This window comes from Varroa destructor, unplaced genomic scaffold (assembly GCF_002443255.2).
Source record: "Varroa destructor unplaced genomic scaffold, Vdes_3.0 BEIS01000005.1, whole genome shotgun sequence".
NCBI classification, from domain to species: Eukaryota; Metazoa; Arthropoda; class Arachnida; order Mesostigmata; family Varroidae; genus Varroa; species Varroa destructor.
The window spans coordinates 31992650-32015207 of NW_019211458.1; the positions used below are offsets into that span (position 1 = coordinate 31992650).

Sequence of the window (22558 nt, forward strand, 5' to 3'; positions counted from 1 at the left end):
TTAATCGGACCTATAAAATTGTACTCGGGATCATAATGTGTCAAAAAAACATGACATCCTAATTATTAAAAGCACCAATGCCCCAGCAAGTAATTACATATCGATCAACTTTTTCCGCCGACTATTTTTGTCATTTTCGAAGTTGGCCTAATATAGGAAAACATGGCTCGATTCAGATATCAAACGCCGCTTCCATCTGAAAACCTTGGAGACAATATATTGCTATCGATAAATATGTGATAAAAACTATAGTTTATTTTTAAAATTCCAAGTACACTGGCAGTCTACCAAAAATACCTATGGAAACTTAGTTTTAGGAACGTCCCCAGGAGGACGGTAGAAAATTGTTCGTAGATGGATTTAAAGTTACACATCTTAGCTAATACGAGTCGCGTCGTGAGGGCATCGCTGCACTTTAAGGCGGTGCACGCTGACAACAGCAGACGTACTAAAATTGTTGGAGCGCCTTTATTTGAGCTTATAATCGACCGTTTTGAAGTCAGTGAGTGAGATTTTTATGAAAATTCTCTTTATTTTACAATTTTATTACGGTGGACGCACAAATGCTGCCTGGGCCTATAAACAGTCGTTCCGTTTACGGTCTGGATGGGTTATGGGAAGAAACGGCCCGGTTAAAGATGGTGTTGTCGCGTTCGTTCTGGAAATCTTTATGTAAGGGATACTCCTAATAGTGGTCAAGCAATTACGAGAAAAGTTATCGCGAAAGGTAAATAGGATCGTCTCGTGAGCGGGCACGACATCGTTAAGGACCTAAACAACTTCGAAGGAAGCCGGCCACAGAAGAAGCTCGAGGCTTTAGTGGCACACAAATTGACGTAAAACAATTACCTCGATGATACTTTCGTCTGTAGAACTACAGCGAAACCGAACAATTTCTAAGTGAGAACGGGCAATGAAAACTAGATCACATATGAGAATATCGTGCGGGAATAGGCAAAATGGGAAAAAGCTTCAGGATCTCTTGTTCGAAGAAGGTGATGCCACGTGTTTGCTCATATTGGAAAAGAATCGTACCGCCCTACACGCAAAAGGATTCGTCTTGGCCCCTCCTTTCAGCAACTAACAGAACTACGAGGGACGAAAAGCGAAAAAAATTGACCGAATCTGGTATGGCAATGCCAGACCACGTACAACTTTAGCTATTTGGAAAAAAATTAAGAAAACCTAAATAGGAAACTTGAACGCACCTGCCATATAGCCGGATGTTGCACCATCAGACGATTCCTATTTTGGTCATTGTAGTAGTTTTACGGTAATGATTTCATGGTGCTACCGGGAAAATGGCAGAACGTCACCAATGAAGATGTTTCTCGTTTAGGTGGTTTACAATGTGAAAAATATTTCTTTCAATTTTGACGTTAAAACAGTCAATAAATTTTAATCAAAATTTATCGACAACTTTATATATATATATATATACACATAATATGGGACTTGTAATGTATTTCATAAAGCTAAATCGGTTTATCAACAATTTTTTTGGAAACTTAAACTGGATAGCAGAACATATTTCTTGAGGGACAGTGAGGCGAATGAAACTTCAGCACATTTTCTCTATTTTAAAAAATGCCCACTTCAGATATATCTCTTTTTTTGGCTACTGCTGATATAGCTGTTCTGTGCACACGACGTTATGAGCAAACGTCGGCTCTTACTGAAACAATAAGAAATTATCAATAATTTCGAAATTACAAGTAGTTCGCGTCGAAGGGTAATTAAGTGATTCAGAGCAACCTTTGGCATTTTCAAGCCAAATAGTATACAACTGGTTTTTATACTAGCTTGAAAACCCAGAAGCCTATAGGATAATCAGCGATGGAATCAGTAGCAGCAACAGCGGGGTTCTGTTAGCTATACAGACTGACCAGTTAATTTAGTCAGACATTGGACGAGCTAGTTCGTGAGAATAGACACAGGAATATCAAACTATCTGTTTAAGTTTAATGGTTGATATAAGGTTAAATCATAATTAAAAAAAAATAATCAACATCAATGAAAATTATAAAAAATACTTCAGGTACTCAGGCAGTCTCGAGCTCGTTTGCAATTGCTAGTAGTGGTTGAAGGTCTTCAAAGATCGCGCTTGAATCACCAGATCAAAGTTACACTTGCTTATTTAATGCTAATATCCGCTTGATGGCTAGATAATTTGAAATACGTTGTTTAAATACAATCAGTGACGTTCTCTGAAGAAGCGATAGATGTGCGCACTCCAATTTAGTCTTCGACCTTGCAGGTCTTACGTCGCTCCACGCTAAGGATAACATAGACATCAAAAATGCAACGTGTTATGAAAAAGATCATCATCATTTACAAGAAACAAAGACAAGTATGTGTATTGTCGAATTATTACAAGCTTTGCCGTTAAAATCTACACGTAAGTCTATTTTTTTTTTTAAATAGATTCTGCTATGTATAATCATGTCACTCAAAAAGCAGTATTTTCCGTCTGCTCAATATTTATATGCGGGGGCTCTGTGAGGAATCTATAGTTGGAGCCGTTAAGTTTCTGAACAGTTTTCAGCGTTGATCAGATATGACAGTACAATAAGGCAACTGGGGACATAACGCCATGATCGAGCTTGAGTATTCCTCTCTGAGTATATATCTGTTACAGTGTTTAATTACTTGAATAGCTTGTTTCACGTATACTACTAACGTGAACTTATAGCAACTTAAGAAAATACGATTTTCGAACCTAGACTTACCGGTACTTTTCGATACTTATTTTTACTAATGTGAGAACGTATGAAAGTCAACTTATTATCAGGGATTAAAACTGGTTTTTACGCTGGTTGGCGAGTACACAAACAATGTTTGCCTAAGAAGCTTATTTCAATATGGTGGCTCTTGCCTTACCCCCGGCCTGCCTGGGGTCAAAGGGCTGAATCGGACCAGATAGATCCGACATGCGGGAACGTCTGGATCTGGCAATCAGCCAGTTATTCCTCTTCAATTCTCTAACCCTTAACAGTATTCACAACAGTCGTCAAAGCTTAACTGTTTCTCCACGCAGACGAAGCGTGCCTTGTGCACTGCAGTAGTCATAGGTGTTTATTACCGCTGCGTTAACGCCGCCAAGTGGTGGAACAAAGTAGGCAGTGAGGTCTTGGTGGAGTGTTATGAAAAATCGTCTTCTATTCGTCTTTTTTCCTCGTCATTTGTAGCTGCCATTCTTTTCCGGATACCGAACAATTTGTGTTTTAAAAAACTATTCAATCTATTGTCTCGTATTAATTGAAATCTCGATCGAATCCCATCCATAGTCGTCAGGTCGACTGTTGTTGATGCCGTTTCAGTTATGAACTGTATAGGGGTTCAATAGGGGAGACGATGTGATATCGAATCCGCGTGGCGAAGTTCTATCGATGTAGAATGAGGGGAATGTTCCCAAGAACTTTGCCACTCGTTACTATATCTTTTACACTTAATACGTTCCATGATAGTATCCCACAGCGCCTGAATAGGCCGTTATGCCACATTAAGAACGTGATGCAAATAGAAAAGCAAGAACCAAAAACCTTCTGCTGAAGTTACCGTTAACCCTATACTTATAGCGAATTTTATCTATACTGTTTGATAAATCTGCACACGGCAGAAAACCAAAACGTCTTGGAAAACCCAAACATCGAAATAGTCAGTAAAGAGCCCCATAACTTTAAACAATACTACTAACTGTCGGAATCTACCTGTATGATCCAGCTGTCAACAAGTAGTTGTCTGGGTCGAAATTCCAAAATAATTATAAATTACTGTTTGCTTCATTTTCTTGAACTTCAAGTAGCCTTTATAAACTTCATAACCAATTTCTAAACCTTTAGACCTATTTACTACTGTGGATTACCCACTTTGCCTCATAAAAGTATTCCTCGGGTTTTCCGGAAGTTGTTGGAAAAATGACAACTATAACAACCATTGATTTCGGACAACCAAAGATAAACCGGCCACCTATGCCATTATAGTGGTATGAGGTAACAATGAACGCATGCCCGCCATGACAAAAACGTGTCCCAGTTTATCTTGAATACGTAGTATATGTATCTCTTCGTTTTCACTGCAATTTTAATAAACTGCGGGCCCATTAATAATAAATGCGAAATTTATTAAGAAATACAAGTGTTCTAGCGGCAGCAAGGTATACTTTGGTTACTACAATTAAATTTATTGCGAACTATCAAGATTAATCTGTTAAGGGCCAGGCCTTCTAGTATGAATAGTTTGCATGTGCTGCCTTGGACGGCCAAGACTATTATCAAAAAAAATATTAGCCACTACTTTACGATTTAAGTGAGCATGGGAAGGTCTTGTAGTAACGTGTAGTACCTACGCAAAAGATAATTACCTCCTTTTATTTGGTTATTTATATATTAATTTTCCGTGTCGGCTACCTTGACCGTCTAGCTTACATCACAGCGTACTCCATGGCTTTACTCATGGAACCTCCTGTGAACATATTTCGTCAGAACCGAGTCAACAGGTTGGTCAATTGGTTATGACAACAGACTGGAATGTGTCATGCATTGTGTGTACAAATATTCTATAAAAGTTTACCTAATATGGCTGTTTTCTCTTGCAGAGAGAAACATTAGAGGCATTGTGGGCGTACTGTTGAAGAGATAAAGGCCACGGCTCCAGTTGTAGGCTCGCATAGAGTGGGGTGAAGCGAACGACCGCCATAGACATGCCAGGCCTGTGAGTTGCTTTACTATGCACGTAGAACAAGCCCATTCATACGTGACTAAACGTGTTTAAGCGTATCAGTGGCCCGTCTAGCCACTCCAGGCCGTTGAGCCAGTGGAGGTATATTGATCCGGTTTGTGTCAATACCCCTCTGCTGTGGCTACACTCAGGATTTGACTAAACTTGAATAACCACTGTAACTTTGTCTAAAGTGATCAAAGTGATTTTTGATGTTTTACTTAAGTTGCAGGAATACCGATATTCTTGAGCAGGCGCAGCAGCAACGGACGTTAAACAAAAAACAAAATAGAAACCCTAAAATATTCTACTATTGCTACTTCGTATGTTAAGGCTGATTGTACCTACAATAACCAGTTCATGTGTAGCACGGTGTCCGCTCAACGTGAAGCTAGTTGTAAAAATACGGCCATGTATAGAAAATGAAGCTCTGTATATTTCAATACCTAGTTTATTCTAATAGTGATGTGTTAGATAAAGGAGGTAACTGCCCTTGCGGACTATATTGGTTGGATTATAATGAAAATTGTCAAGTTAGTAAAGGTGTATGCGACGTTATAAGGTCTTAAATAAGATTAGTGATGAAATGACTCGTTCTCATTTTTAAAGTGCAGGAAAAAAATCATTAAGCGCCTTGTTACCTATAAGATAACACCACTAGGATAGCCGGCAGTAGCGTCGCCTTTTAAATACCGCCACTGCTTTATTTCCGTAGGAGTCGGCTATACTTGCAGCTTATGCAGCATCTTAATAAGTACGCTTCGCGGAATGAATGCTAATACTTTGGAAAAATGGGGACGACCGCTACTAATGGCGATTTGTCAGGGAACGTGATTTAATCCCGTCAATCTGAAGTCGATGCGTTCTAATTACATCTATTCAATATGTAAAAAATTTAGCTCTGATTACCTTGCAGAGTACTCGAGAAGATAACAAGCAGATATGTTATTTAGGCATGATAACCTGGGGACCAACTAACCGCTCCCGGACACGGGTATTTCAATGATTCTCAAACCGAATCTCTTGTCTCTAATTGCTTTACAGTTTAGCGCGATGACCTTTATTCATTATCATTCTAGACCTGTTTCTTTTTTTCTTATTTGCCTGTATTAGTGTGTGCCAGTAACAAATATTGAGCAGATCTGGTCACTAATGTCCGCCTATATACTAGCAACAGAATCGTACGTAGCGTTTGTTTTCATATGTTTTTCATTTTCGATCCTCTAATCCTTTCTAAAAAGTTAATCAAACAAAATCTTCAGAAGTACCAAATCATGCTTCACGTACCCGTGCAACACTCTATTTTTATATTCTTTGAATAATTGCAGTTATGGAACATTTTTCTACGACAGCCAACACGTCTGGCTAAAGTTGGGGTTCCATCGCCACGCTTATTTGAAACACTCCCGAAGGCTTGCTGAGTTCAAGCCAGTGGATAAACGATCTTCGGACCTGTCCACAAGCAAACGAATAATTGTGCCGTTAATGTCTTACATAACGGTTAGCTTTTTCCGTCAAAGAGCAATATATTTGACCTCGCCAAGACAATACCTACGGTTTGTTTAAAGGAATGAAGGCTGCATGTTAATCAGAAAGACTACGTTCGATCTTAGCGGTTCCGCAGTCTAGGTTCGCAACCGAAAAGAAACACATTTTGTTTCGTGCTGCAAACTAGCCGTTAAAAAAACACTAGATAGAGATGGTATCGCGCGTAATATTCGAAACATAAAGAGATGCATTGCATACAGATTTAGGATATCAGTAGGACAACGTAGCGGTGCGGATGCAATGTCGCAGCTCTTATGTATATGAGGAGTAAGTGCCTATCGATATCAAGAGAAATGTTTGTTGTTTTGTAGAAAGTTCGATAGCGAGCAATGCATGTCTGTTGAATACGATAGAAATCATATATCACACGGTAATACAACAACTAAATCGATGCTTGTTAAAATAGACAAAGTTGTTGTTTTACAACACGTGATTAGAGTAAGGTTTAAGGCCCGATGTGCTTGTGAATCAAACGAAAAGATTCTTTCAGAAACTAAAAAATGGGTAGGCTGCTGTTGCGGAAAGCCGAGGCCTGAATCCTATTGAACGCAAATTTCTTTATAGCTAAGAGAGGACGGCAAATGACACGAAGGAGACTAATGGTGGATTTTGTAAAACGTAACCACAGTTTAACCTCGAATGTTCGTCGAATGTTATTTTTTCGTTATTTACCGGCGTCAAAACCTTTATCTAGGGGCATTTAACTGCGATCGACTCTGTCGCGGAATAGGTTGTTTCTTAAGTAAGCAACTTATGACCCGTAACCAATTTCTATTCGAAATGTTCTAATAAATTTAATAAGCATATGTCAGATCAGTGCAACATCGTACAGTCGGCCTATCCGAATTTGTCGGACCGAATTCGAATAGACTACAGATGCGTCATTAACTTATAGGAGATATCGCTCTTATTTTTAGATTTAGACTCTGCTAAGGGGCCTAATAGGAACTATGAAATTTTCCATTTAAAGGTTTTCAGATTTTTGTCATGTTCGGCTTTCGTTGATTTATGTGTAGAACAAGTGGAAATAACGGTCTAGGCGTTATTGTTAAGTGAGTGAAACCATATCGATAGAATTTTTCGAAAATTCGATTTAGCGAAAACCTTTTTTGATGCACGATTTTGGCACACGACAAAACACGCTACATGTACTTACTGTAGTCAAATGGCAGTGTGTAAAAGCGGCTTTATGAAGGTGTAGATATATTTTTATACTTGCTTATGCTTATCCAAACGATAGCTTGCCGTTTTCGGTACAAATCTGTATATATTTTTCTTCCTTCGGTGCATGCACGACTAGATATAATCAAGTGCATATTCTGGGTGTTTTTACATATACCTATATTTTTGTGGATTTTGAGTGTCCAATGAAACTATATAAAACTGTGTAGCTAGTAACAAACATGAACCAAGTTTCTTTTGAATGACACCATAGTGATGAATGAACTATAGTATCAAATTAATTACGTCATGGGTTTAGTAGGCAACTCCTTCGCTTTACTACATGCAGACAATCATTTATTTCGCTCTGCCATACGAGACTCCGTCGAGGTTATCAGCGAAGTTTCCGATTCAAAGCAAACGGCCGAAGCTATTTGAGGTCAGGCCATTAAGAAGGTTCTCTACACAGTCTCTTGTTCACGACCCTGCAACAGCGTCATGGTCCAGTAGCCTTTCGCTATTGCAGGCAGTGGGACATGCGGGCAAGAACAAGCCCCATGAAGGGTGCAGCCAATCTCTACACGGCAGCACGAGACTTCGACGCAGGTGCATGATATGAAGACTGCTTATCCTATAAGTTTAGCCCATTCGGTTTGTTCATCTACGCGCTGTGTTGCCGTATCCGCAGATGTTTTCTGCGCATATGGACGAGGAAACTTGTACCGTGTGCATATACTCTACGTGGCTGTCGAAGCGGACGCCTACTATAATAATATATATATATAATAAGACTACGCTTCCTAGCCCTCGAAGGAGCCTTTTTGCATAAGAAAATATACGCAGATGATATTAGAATTGTTGTGTTATCGCAGAAAATGACGACAGCGAATAGAAATGCTAATAGATCGTTCTGAGCCGCATTGCCTTAAAGCACGTTTTAAGTGCGCTCTGTTTGGCTGTAAAAACCATGTGAGACACATTTTTCATTTAACAGTGAGGGATAAATTGTGCATTTTTTAATCAGCAGGTATAAGTAGATCTGACCCTTTCATTTGGTTTTCGACGATGGAGGCCGGGTCCGGCTCTTGTGGGGTCTTCTGCGGCATGTCTGCCTGCTGCCGAAGAGACACAAAAGTGGCGTAGGCCTAAATCTAGACGCACGTAAGTTTTCTTTCTCTAGTGAAAATCCAAATAATAAAAAAGGCGGCAATGTAAATATAACTCTTTCTCCTGCTTTGAAATTGATTGCTCCCTATTCTGACAGGTCCTTGAGGCGGCGCTAAACAGAGGGCCTGAAAATTGTTGTATGAATCTTAGCTATAAATTAGTTTCAGAAAACGTCTTTGTGCCTTATTGTGAGAGATAGTGACATTATGGTACAATAAAAAAAATATAAAGAACAATATATAATGCGCCGGCAGAAAGCAGAAGCATTATTCGGTCGCGGCAGTGTTCGAAGCATGCAGGACATGGTGAAATTTGATTCAAATTGTGGTAAGGCACAATATGGGTAACTTGTAATCTTGGTGACAAGCATGCCGCTGCCACTCACAAGACGCGGTACCTGCCATCCAATGCGCATTTAAATTTTTCAGAGGTACTTACCCCGCAGCACTTCTATCCGAAGTGATAATAGTGGTTTTACTAATGATATTAAGACAGCCTTAAACGAATAAGTGTTCTAACGGTTCGTATATCTCTAATATTACTATTTCAAGTATACCCCAAGATTTATGGTTAAATAAAGGAACAGTATATTTTTTATAGTTTCGATTTGTATGTGTTCCTTGGAACATTGTACATATATATATACATACCAGCCAACAAAGCTGAGCTAGTAGAAACAAGCACTTTACAGCCGTTTGTTCTTCGCTTATATAGATAGACGTGTATTTACGTGTATATTTATTATATATTTGACCTCTTGCAAGTGAGTCATTCTTATTCGGCGGCTTGGTTTCTTTTAGTATCCTGTAGGTCTCCTCACGTTTATAGAAATTTCCGTTAATTCGAAACGACTGACGACGGGTCACACAGCTTTCGGCATCTGACGTCACTGGGGGCATCTTGCAGCACAAGTCCGGTATACAAGTCCACACAGATCTCTCGTCGTTCCAAAGCTCGACCTTTTGTAGCGGCAGTATTCGTTGCGACCGTGGTTATGCACACTGCTCGCTTGGCTAGATTCACACCTGTCTCGAACGGCGAGATGCAAGATTGTTGACCTTTAATGGTTTCTTCTTGTAAATCAGCACATTTCGCAGCTGCCGACCTACCCTAGTTCATATACCTCTGTAACCGTTAGTTTGCGTACGGTTTTGTTAACGCCCAGGTGACTCCAATGGTAGGTTGGAAACACCAAGGCTTTGACCAATTCTGGCAGGGCTAAATGTGATCCTCTTAAACGAGTTCAGTGTACTGTGTCGCTGAGGATGAACCCATTGACTACCCATCTTTTCCATCACACCCATGTTATTGCCACCCGCCGAAAACTGACTAGTCAATACGTCCATATTAATGCATAGGGAGCTGTATTTTCAAGTGCGAGCATACAAATCGGACGATGGATTTTCGAGTTTTACAGTGCCAGCACAGCAAGAGCCTGCCAGACTAGTTTGTTTTGCTTTGACCTGCGGACACGGCACATTATGCCTTCTCTCAGAACAGCGACAGTGTTCGGCACTCCTTTTCGGTGGGTGTATCTCCGGAAGCGAATGGTAGGCTTCTTTGGCCTCTAATGACGGGTACTCCAGCCAACCTGACGTTGGAACTAATTCTTGCCGCTGGCATAAAGTTAGTGAAAGTAACCGATTTCGCGGTTCTTCGGATATCAATCAGTAACACACTCAATTTGAATTTGACCCCTAATTCATATAGTAGCTCTCGGTTAGCACACACAGATCTTTCCTCCCGTCTTTCCTACAGGCAACAAGGCTTTCTCTGGAGGAAAACGCTCGTATAGCTCACAATTGAAATTGTTTCTTGTATTTGTCTCCTGCGCTCGCGAATCAAGGTTTTTGCAGGTACTGTCGTACCTTCGGTATCATTTTGTCGCGCGATCACCCGCGATCCTCATCTAGGCACTCAAATTCACATTTTCGGCCGAGCTTCTTCTCCTAACACAAACTTTATAGATTAGGACAGGGGGTACCGTGAGAGTAACAAGTCTGAAAAAACTGGTTTTATGCTGAAAATTATTCAGCAAGTTTTTCCATAACTTTTTCACGGACTCTCTCAAACATCAATGAATACTGTCATTTCGGACAGTTATTTCAATTTGTGAGACGTTTAAGTACCATAATTTTTCCGTTGTTCAAGCTCCACCTAATAAATTCGAAAAAAAGTTTGTTCTCGTTTTTTGTTTCATAAAGTAGAATATGATGTTTTTTTTCCTGAAAACGATTAGGCTTTTAAAAAAATTGCGAGTACTCACATTACTTATTTTCCTGATTTATCGAGCAGCGTATCGTATTTTTTATCAACAGTTTCTACACAGGAATATATATATATATGTATATGTGTATACATGTATGTCAGCAAAACAAGAAAAACCTTAATTTTGTGAGATGTTTGCTTAAATCAGTTTTCAATGTAATCTATTACAAGCGACTTTTTTTTTAATTCTATTTCAGACTGCTAGTATGTATGAATAAAAGTGAGTTTAGATGTTTTTGTCTATAACAACCTTTTTTATTCAGGCCAAATATTCGATTAAACTGTACTCGGTTTGTACTCTCGTGACCTAGCAGACATTGGGATGGAGAGTGGAATGTGGGTGTTTATCTGATTTGTTAAGATTTGCAATCCGTGATGCGTTTTCGACAAGAACCGAACCTATTAAAAGTACCTATACAAGTAAAAGGTCAACAACACTCGATTTATCAGCAGGCAGACAATAGATCCAAGGACATAAAAGACGTGTCATTGAAGAAGGCCCAATAATAATGAAAGAGCGCATTCCTTTGTGCCTTGCTTTGCCGTTGCGAGCAGCGACTGAACTTTTTCCAGCAAATAAATACCAAATGAAAAGCGGCTTGTCGACATCGATGTAGAGAGAACCTGATTAATCAACCGATCCGTTAAACGCCACTGGACGCTTAAACATAACTTCATGTCAACTAAAGTGATCTTATGCAAGGAACAAATGTAGCAAATTTCTGATTTCACTTTTTCATAAATTTTCCTTCATTGCGTCATCAGAAAAAAAAACAAAAAAAAAAAAAAAAAAAGTAAAAATTAACTATACCGAATATTGATCAGTTCTTGTATGCTTTGATCCCATATAAGAAGTCCTTGGACAATTAGGTGTTATTTAGAGCGTTCTTTTTGCAGGAAGCCGTGGGAGTATTTTGAGTCCCTTGCAGGACGGACGTCGTTTCCGTTTGGCCTTGATGTTTTACTGGCGAGAAACATTCAGGTCAATTACACATGGTGAGAGTCGCGAAAGATCAAGAGAAGTGAGCGCGTCTCGTAAATTGTTTGTGTTAGGGTCGAAAACGGTTCCACAGTACTTATTGCCTACAAGCTTGCATCGGTGGGGTCTAGCATCAGGCGGGAGCTGATGGTAGTCGGCGCTTAGGCGTTGAAAAGAAGGCTTTTATTTCAACGGAGTTCAAGTAGTCGAGTGAAATGAGAGACCTATACGACACATTTGCCTCTGCGGCAAATTACTGGAATGCCCATAGCAATGTCTTGGCAGTTGGCGACGGTGAAGGCGAGAAAAATCATTACAGGCCGATGTTGGACCGTAGTCTTCTTCTAAAACCTGCTGAAGGGTGTGGTGCTTCAATTCAGATATTTTTACGACGGTAGTTACAATTCAAGCGGCTTTCGCTTATTGCTATACGACGAACTTAAACACTATTATTTACAGTTGCTGTAAGTGCTGTTCAGGTTTATTGAACGGCTTCAATATTTATAACGGTTTATTCAACGGCTGCGTTGTGCTGTGATATGGATGTGTATAGACTCCGGGTATACATAGTTTACGAAATACTGTTACTGAAAGTTGCTTAATACGAAAAACAATGTTTGTTTCTGTCACTGTTGTTACTGTATTATATACGTGAGCAGGATAAATCCAGGAACAAACGTTCGACATTCAGAGAATTCACGTAGCTATGGCAAAGCTATGGTGACGCTGGATTGTTTGTAGTACTCTAAGCTACCGAAGTCTGAATTGACTCTATTCAAAAATTGTCAGACGCTTAACGAGTACATAGCGAAGCCCAATAGAAAACCAAATGTTTTCTGGTGAATCAATTGGAACACATTAGAAGCACTAAAATTTAAATCATTTTAAGAACAATCAGATTACTTTCAATTTTATCGCCTCGGCTATGTGTCAAAGAAACCATTGTTGTCGAAAACAAGGGACCTCGATCCACGAAACTCGGTTTCTGCGCAGTGTCTGTTAGAACATCTTTCTGTCGACTGCGCCCCCATAGCTGATTCTTCTACTAGGCTTTTAATAATAGTGACACCGGCCAAGGATCAGCCTCCTATTCTATTTTTCCATCATTTTGCCTTTTTCATCTCCCCGACGTCTTATCACTTGACTACTATTTCAACCTCGTAGCGAGGCAGAGTCCCGGCTGCCTACTCTTTCGTCAAAACGCAACTAGCTGTCGCTAAGCTCATAAAAGACCGCGTTATTTAAAAAGTTCTCGCAGTGGATAATTTCCAACAACATTAGACCGTGTTGAAGACTCTCTCCTTTTAAGTGTATTGGACACCATATAGTGATTTGGAATCGCTTTGCGTATTCGCTAGCTAAGCTGCCACTGCTGTTTGAGAATCTACGCCGTCGTTTTGAGTTTTCGTCAACGCAGGTCTTCGAAACGAACCTTAGGATGTAGGAGCTAAAATTTTCAGAGATTATTGGGCATTTTTTTTTGCTTCGGATGTGACGAGGAAACACGAATGGAGTGTGACGAACCGGCTTTAAAGACATGTCGTCATTAGCTTCGGCGTGTCTAAGTTCCATCTTGGACTCTCTAGGAAATCAGGTTTTCACGAGACTGGCCATGTACGTAGACAGCCCTGATGCAGAGCAAATATCATGCTGCTCGTTATACCCTGGTGCCATCTTTAGAACATCTGGCAAATCTCCCAAATTAGTTGTATAAGATAACAAGATTTGTGTGATCCATACTACGCGAAGTATTCTAAATGGTTCGATACGTTCTCCCTGATATTGTGTTGTTAACCTGTATTTTTGACTTTCATTTATTCGAAAGTTTTATTTATTCACTTTTTGATTACTACCAGTACCAAAGGTCGATAAATAGGATTCGATTGCGCGGAACTGATCTTAGTGCTCACAATATGTCGTAATTGTGCGAGCAGAGGCCGAGACTGCATAACGTTAGAACAAACGAAACATCGTAATATTATACTCTTATGCTTAAGTCCATGGGCGAATTGTCAGGGAATGAAGCCATCTGCGGCAATTCTCTGTGCTTGTTTGTGGACTGAGGAAGACGAAAATAGGGAAAAGTGCTGCCACCCGCCGGCAAAGCTATTACTTTCTTTTCCTCTTTTTGAAATGGTAACATCGTATACAAATATAACTTTCCCGCTACCTTAAATTATATTATCTTACTACAGAGAGAGGTATATAGGTTAGAAGGTAATTTCAGTCCTTTTCGAAGGGTCTTTGTATGAAGCAAATCAAACGAAGGGGTAATGAATGAATCTGTTCTGGAAAAAAATCATTATAAACAAACTATCGAAGATTTGCATGTGAACGTAACAGTTGTAAAGCGGATTATCTTAAACCTTATATTCTCCTCGGAAGGAACGAATCTTGAATGGTATAAGGCTACGGGAGAAAACAACAGACGATTTGATGGAGCTTGTTGTGGCAGGCGTGAAAACCTTTGAGCGTGTAGAAAAACGTTCGATATGTCGTCGTGAAATAAGAAATGGAAGCATTTACAACTATGTTGTGTACGGAGTGCAAACGAAATACAGATTGTTTGCATATAATTCAATATTCTCCCGAAACACAAAGGCCCAAAGCTAAAACCAACGACAATTACAATTTCGACCCGGTACAAAACCAATGAAAATAGGCACATCTAACATGTTGAAACAAGCTGTAACGAAAACTTATCCAGGTTTTTTGCCGTCCTTTAACAACTAAGTCCTCTTGTATCATCTAAGAGTGTGACGACAACTTAGTGCATTACTGATTAACTGATAACTTGGTGCATTACGAAGTTTTTCGAGGAAAATATATCAGATATATAGAGAAAGGTGGTGTATGGGAAGGGGCTGTCCTATTTTTTCTTGCAAAACACTTTAACGTCGAATCGTTATGCCACTAAATTTTTCGAATTTTTAAATGTTCACGGGACGAAAAGTTAATGCAGCTAATCCATTCATTGTATTTTAGAAGCTGGGGCTATATAGGACAGCCAAATAGTTCTTAGTGATTTGGTCGAATTTTTGCTAGGCGATGTTAAAACGTCCCGTTCGTTTTTTTCTCTCTAGTTTCCCCTATCGCAGGGCCATATTTTCAAAGGCAAACTACACAGGCAGTCATGTTTCATAAGAACAAGTTCATAAATTCAGTTAGATCACATATTCGCGTTGAGATGAAGCTCTATGCGCCACAGTATTTCAAGCATATATAAAAGCGGATGCCGTCAACTTTAAGTATAAAAAAATAGAAAGAAAAAATTAGACAGGCTCCAAATACAACTTATCCTAGATTTTGTTGGTGTTGTCGTCATGTCGCACATTTTGATGACGTGAGTGACATAAGATTACCAACAACATATGCATGGTATTGCAGATAATCATGATTGCAGATCCGGACGGACCATCGAAAGTCATTTATACCCTCATCATGCATCAATCACCACGATTGTTATGTGGGCTTCCGTCCGGTCACATTGGCTTTGAAGCGCGCATATTGTTACGGTACGTCCTGCAAAATGTACTTCGTCAGTACGTTTTTACTTGGCGCATTCAGAACTCGGTTGTATAATGTACGGCCAAAACTTCATGTAGATGTATGGCAAATGGGTCACAATTTTTGATCTGTCTAACTTAGCCGAGAAGTGTTTCTCTTCTAACTGTGCTTCTAACGTGCTAACTGACTGATTTTTTCAGTTTCGGAATCATTAACGGTCCATATAATCGTACCTACACCCACTATCCGATTAGTGTGAATAAAGAAAATGATTTATGCGACCATACGTTGCGGTGCTGTTTGAGCCATATACAGTAAATTTACGTGTTTTCAGTTGATATCTTTTTCGAGATTAGATGAATTAAAGCGATGCTAATTTGGCAGAGGACCCTTTGACGAATACATTGGTTTAATTCTTTTCTTTGGTTTAATTGGCAAATTTTTTTCCTTTTCTTTAACAGTTCTTTTTCAACGATAAGTGCTAAGGGCATTTTGGCCCATACGGCCCTACTTTGTTCTACTCTGTCTAGACATTTTAATTGCACGTACTTATATTATGATAAATTTTTTGGCGCCCATAAAGTTTTTTCTTTAAACGGATGGTCAACTGAGCTCTATGTGCGAATGTGGAGCTTCAGATACACCCTTGAAACCATTTCTATTCTGAGCTTCACAGTGATTTAGTATGCAACGATAGTATGGTACAATGCGTTTGCCGCATCCGAGTATTTCTGTGGATGTTTTTTTTATATCAGAATCTCCCGGTTGTAAGCGTATACATCGCCGATTACCATAGTAACCGAAACGAGCTTTGTTGGAAAGACATAGCAACTGTAAAAATACAACGAATGTATACAGCCAATTTATTATAAAGCATAGAAAGCCTACTTTACAATATCTAGTCACTGATGAACTGTTTTGTTTATTTTTATGCTGCACGAAAATCGTGATCGTTTTGTGTGTAATCCATAGAGGGCCTGCGGTTTATCAACTGTAACATTGCTTCTATATCGTGACTAAGCCTCGCGTTGCCTAGAATGGGGGTAAAGCTTCGCTAAAGTGATGTTACGTACGCTCTATAACGGGGTGGAAATAGGCACCTGGAAGGGAAAAGACTGACTGGCGTCTCCGGAAGCGAATATGCACCCTGTACATAAATCTGGCTGGTCTTTTTAGTCGTTTTAGTGGTATATTTCTTGGGGCCATATCGTATAGAAAACTGCAAATACATCCCACACTTGAAATGTCACAGTAAGCTGTGGTACTGGACATAATATGGCTCCAAATGTCCTCTTCGTTTGGGTCGTGTTAGAACAGTCTATAAACATTTGTTCACGTTTCTGACGTCAGATCGAACGACAAAGGGCATTTAGGTTGAGAATAACTTATTGGTACTGAAATACTATTCTCGAACGTTGGCTGTTTCATGATTCTGATTGTTCATACCCAGCGTTGCTGAATTCGAATCATATAAAGGTTTTTTTCTTAGTGGTAAATAAAAGATGTTAGTACGGTAAGAACGCTAACTATGGGGTCAAGACAGAATGGTCTAGATTTACTAAAGTCACGGAGAAAATGCATTGAAAACCGCAAGTAACAGCTGAACTTTCGGGCTTCCCTGGCATAGCACCTATTTAACTGATCTATGCATTCTTTACTGAAACTCATTATACACCCGGTACAAGTTGATCAGTCAAGCTACCCAACGTTTTACTAATAGTCACACGATTATGACTCGAGTGTATTTAGTCGCAGATTTTTCTACCAAGCCGAGACAAACCGTATTTAGCGTTTGTAGCTTATTTTATGACATGAACAACAAAGCAATTTTTTTTGCCCCTTGTGTCTGATCTGGTACACGTAGATATTACGAATGGAGAAGAGTTCCAGTTGGGAACAATTTGAAAAACAAGGTGAAACATGCTCCATCACACGCGCATGTCGTGGCGTTTCAGTGTGTATACCGTTCGAGCTATGAATATTTGATCTAGACATTTCTTTATAGCAGGAGACGTTCCGGCTGGGTCGGGTCTTTTAAATTCAACCTGCTGCCACACAATACTTTCCCCTAACTACCGCAAAGGTTGACCTAAATTTACCGCGCAAAAGGCTGAAAGCCTTTCGAGACTAAAAATTTTAGATGATACAATAGTCCCGGGCTTTCGACTATGAATATAAAATATCTGGCACAAATGAAAATGCGTGCCCGAATCACATGTACGACGATACCGCTGAGGTCCTAGTCAATGTATTTAGGTAGAGCTGTGTACACTAGCTGTACTAGATTGATGGCCTGTCTCTGCGCAACCGGAGAAATTGTGTCATTGTATTTTTTAAAAAGTACTATGTAAAAGCTACAATAGTTAGACTACGAAGTATAATCGGGTGTTTAGGGTAATGTCGTTGAATATGACGCTTAGATTAAGTAAATGGAAATCTGACAGCACACAGTTAGTGCTACGACATCATATCGCGGCGGGTACCCTGACTTTGGTTTCCGGTGGGGCCTTTAACTCGAAATCCTACGTGGGAATACTCTTATCCGACTGCCCATCTTCTAGGACTAAAGCTAGTAAATCCCTACCTGTTTAGTCATGCAGGTACACCTTAATCAAACCAATGGGTACAAAATACACTTTATCATTAACTGTACATTATTAATATTGAAACGGCTGTCGTTACATTGTAACGTGACTATAATTCGACTTACAATACGACAGATTTTTCTGTGGAATAGTGGGGCAGATTGTGTTGCAGCCTTACCTTTGACAGGGTGGTGGCAGTCAGCGAATTTCGCCCCGCCCCATTACACCGTACCCCATTGTTTCGCTGCGTTAGCGTCAGATTCAAATAAATTAGGCAGGATTACGCGTGACGTTTAAAGGTATCTTATAATCATACATGAGATGTACATAATATGGTTATATATAGAAAACGCGCTGCTGCTGCTGCTGCTATTGATCGCTTCACAGCTGCGCGAAGAGTGTACCTTCAGCCCATAGATGGGCGCTGCGCTTTACAGCATCTTAGAAGAACCAACATATTTAAGTAATTTCTGACTATTGCAAAGGCGGCTCTGCGTCAACGTCTGTTTACCTATAGGCTAGGAGCGTCATCATTAAAAAGAGGAACCGTTATCATGTAATCTTGTTAGCGCTGGCAAACAACAAGATGTACCTCGTAGGTAACGGCTCTGTCGGGAAAGAGGTAACGGCAAAATATCGTAGTAAGGAAGACAACGTTCTCCTTTCGTTTTGCATTGTCCTATGTAACGATTATAAAAGTTTAATGAACTGCTAGATCAGCAGTTAGAATCACAGTACCGACAGCCATCTACTACGGGAGTGCTTCCCGTAGTAGATGGCTGTCAAATTATTGTGCAAATTGGCGAACTAAGTCAAAAAGGCAGTAAATAACTTTGCACTCCTTGTCGCCAGCGATAGCACCACCACCAACAGCGATAGCAATAGGTATTATTTCTATGGATTATTCGGATTTCAAGCTATTTGAATCCGAGAATAGGCACGCTTCGTTTTATGATGGGAGCCAGCCATTTGGGAAAATAGTTGGGGACGAAGTCGTACGTAAAACATGAAATATCGGGAGCCCTCTGCAGCAGACAACTAGGAAAGAGCCATAGTCCGCTAGGACAAAAGTTGCTTTTAATTAAACAAATAAATGTGCCTACTTCTTAGTTTGGTAGTGCCGTCGATTACTTCAAATGTTTTTATTTAAGCGATTTGCCTAAGAGCAATCCTTAAGAAGAAAGAGGTATTGTCTTTGTGAGCATAGCCATAGTCACATATGGGCAATGCTACTAAATCACTTGGCAACGAGCACAGGTCGAATTAAGCTTAAAGGAAAAATTATTTGAGTAATATTATTAGGACAAGTAGCCCTTTTCTTAATCGAAAGCCGTGAAAATAATTTAAAAGGCTTTTCGATTCTACGTATAGTCCAGGTTAGCCTTTGGTACACTTTTCTGTTGAAGGATGTATTTTACTTTTGTTATTCTCAGTTTTTTGACGCATTTATTTGTCTGCAATATAGACACGATAACTTTTGTTTTGAGCGCCGAAAATCAAGCTCGAAAATGGAAAAGATCTGAGGCAAACATTTTCATCCTCAACGACGTCGTTGTATTAGGCAGAAAAAATGACCCAGCACTATTATTTGGAGGTAGGCGCTGTTTAGCCAAAATTCTCTTTCAACTGGTTTTTGGGTGTATTCAATGATCCGCTACGTGATGACTCTAAAAAGAACTGTTGAATCTGACTGAAGGATTACTAAGTATTTTGGGTCATTTCTATAGCATTCTGTTAGTCCATGCCCTTTCGGATTACCTGGAGCAATACAGGCGTGTTCGTAGCGTCTAACCGTTTTAGAATGGACTTTTCTCTTTTTAACATGCTCTAAAGCCGTAAAACAAACGCCGATCAAGTTCATTCGACTCGGATGAAGCCCAGCCCATCCAAGTGTAGGCTACACATAGCTAAAAGTGCGTTCTTCGGAACCTAACTTCCAACGCGTAAGAACCTATTGAGAGGTAGCGACGTGTACGTGCGAGAATTGTCTCTTGAGGAGATTTCGCACCGGGAAATAATTACCCGAAAATTTATGCCGGCGACGACAATAGTAGTAATGCCAAAAACCCTTCTGCATTCAACTAATGAAGTAAAAGATTTTTGAACAGAATGGCAGCCCTCACAATGCAATTTTCTACCAGCCCGAAGTCCTTCTGGAAGTATATTATGCATCTAATACAAGGCAGCCTTGTCACGCACGAGGCAATTTCATTTATAGGTATGTGCAGGCACATCTTTTACGTTACAATTGTAACTAACCTCAGTTATTAATTTATACAGAGGGCTTGTTTCGGAAGGATGTTCGGATGAAGCAATAATAAACGCTTAGTGATTTCGGACTATATATTGTAAAGTAACAGGCATGTATTTCATGCATACATTGCCTGCCATTTTAATTTGGTTCAAATGAAACACTCAGCCAGAGCTAAGAAGCCTTTGGCAATTGAGGATACATATAACGGTTCGTTAAAACTAAATCATTCCTGGCATCGCGTTTCCTTAAATTTTCGTTATGTTTGGATTATAGAAAAGTCCTGTGCCCAGGTCGATACCCTGTGTTAGATCCCTTGGTAAAAATAATTTAACCTGCGAAGTTGATCAATCAGTGTTATAAATATAGTGAGCTAAGGGGATCGTATTTTGGCCTTTCCCTTACTTAACAACTGAGCGATACATCCAACAATAGGACACAAAGCGCAGCATTAACGAGTATTTTAACGAGAGAGTAAATTTATGAGTCTTACTTGTAACGTGTTAGTATTAGCTGATTAGTACATTATCATTACAAAACTAGCTTTATATACCAACGATTTATGGCTTCATTATTCTAATTATTTTTCTGCTGAAAGAAATTTACCTTGCACCTACTATATGGAAGGCCTTCCATATAATAGGTGCAGGGTAAATTCGCCACCAAAAAAGTGTGATAACTTTTATGTTTCATAGAACAGTTTACTTTGCATTTAATCATTTTCCATCTTCTTCATTATCATATTGTAAGCCCCCGACTCTGTCGAGCCCCCGCCTCCATTCATTTCCCCATAGCAAGTAACAAATCATCAAATTCCTCGTATTTTAGTCAATAACATAATGCAGTAAATATTTATTTACGTGTGTTGGTAGCCTGTCAAAAATAATTAAAAAAAAACCTTATATATATGTGCCTATAGGAGAAAAAGACACTTGACAGTTTGAAAGTTCACATTTGCTTTACAAAGTAGCTTTACGGAAAAACGTCCTAAGGAGATACAAAAAGGTTCTAAAAAAACAGCAACGTATGCAGATATGATATGAGTATGCAGATTAATAATTCGCTACGATTTATATATTGAAAAACAAGTGTATTACAGTGAGGTCTTCAACTTATAAATCGTCCGACCAAATAAGATGTGTACCTCAAAACTCGCTCGCTCTTCCTTCCTCAGAACTTGGTCACTTGACTTGATTTCAGCTACATTTTGTTCCCTAGGTCTCATTTATAACATAACAGCGACAGAGTGCTTCCGGTGATAAGGCGTACTGATATATTTTCGAGAGAAAATTATACGTAACAACGATTTTTATTTACTGCAAATAATTGTCCAAAGTGCATACTGTCATCTACCAGTAAATACGTAAATATTTGATTAAAAGATTCATTTTGTCCTTCTATTCTAAGAACGAAAGGTTACAAAGGGCAATAACATACTTTGCCGTCAGTTCAATGGCGATCTCCCGCTTTCGCTAGGTAGGACTTCAGCTCCCATTTTACATTACTATAATATATAGATTATAGTATTATACACGGGGTAAAATTGGCAGTCGAAACACTCCTTCTGGTGTGAAAGTGAACGATTTCCGCTTGTTAAAACAGAATCGACAGGTGTTCATTTTGCAAAGAATTTTCAATTTTTTCTTCTTTCAAAGGGCAAGGCCAATTTATTACGGCTCGTATCGTGCTCCCTCTGAATTGCCATTCGTTTGATCTTATTTTTTTTTCTAATAAAACTAGTTATTTGTATTATCTGACAGCTCCATGTCGATCCACAGAAATTCTGTACTTTGGTGTTTAGCTATGACTCATCCTTTAACTAATACATCCCAGTTTAAAAGGTTACCTTATTGAATGATTTGGTGCGAGCATGCACATCAGGGGTGTACTCGACGAGAAAAATATCGGCAAAAAAGCTTTCAGTGAGGAATACGAATCGTGCAAAACGTCTCTACTTGAGGAGTCGTTCCGTAACACAGTTTATAACTGATATTGATACTCCGTAGCATTGGCAGTGTTCGATTGGTAATGGCAGGAAGCCCTCGTATGAAGGTGACGTGACACGAAAATAGCATTTCGTTAAATGTTACAGCTGTATCTATAGTTATCACAGGCCTTGCGATGTAGGGCATCGCATAACTAAGTCTTTTAAGTATTTTTTTTTCTGGTAGGACAATTTTGTTCTGTAAGTTGTTCGTTTTAGATTATTGATATGTACTAGGTGGCACCAAGAAGCGTACTATTTTAAGATAAGCTATTTCCTCGTCTCAGTGATGATCTAAAGAAACACCTCGAAACGAGTAGAATGTTCGTAAACAATTTACCAGTTACCGCTAAGTTTGCCGAGACAAAATTCGAATTCTGCTATTTATT

The 22558-nt window shown here is 39.4% G+C and overlaps 1 long non-coding RNA gene across 4 annotated transcripts in view; it reads left to right on the forward strand.

Moving 5' to 3' along the window:
* Positions 1 to 13068: 13068 nt before the first annotated feature.
* The window catches only part of LOC111251072 (uncharacterized), a 49737-nt gene continuing 40247 nt past the window's right edge, over positions 13069 to 22558 (forward strand). The window contains exon 1 of one of the 4 annotated variants that reach the window (XR_015328173.1): positions 13069 to 13456. This is a non-coding gene — a long non-coding RNA (uncharacterized LOC111251072). The remainder of the gene's footprint in view (positions 13457 to 22558) is intronic. The other 3 variants (XR_015328172.1, XR_015328174.1, XR_015328176.1) reach the window with 3 other exon arrangements.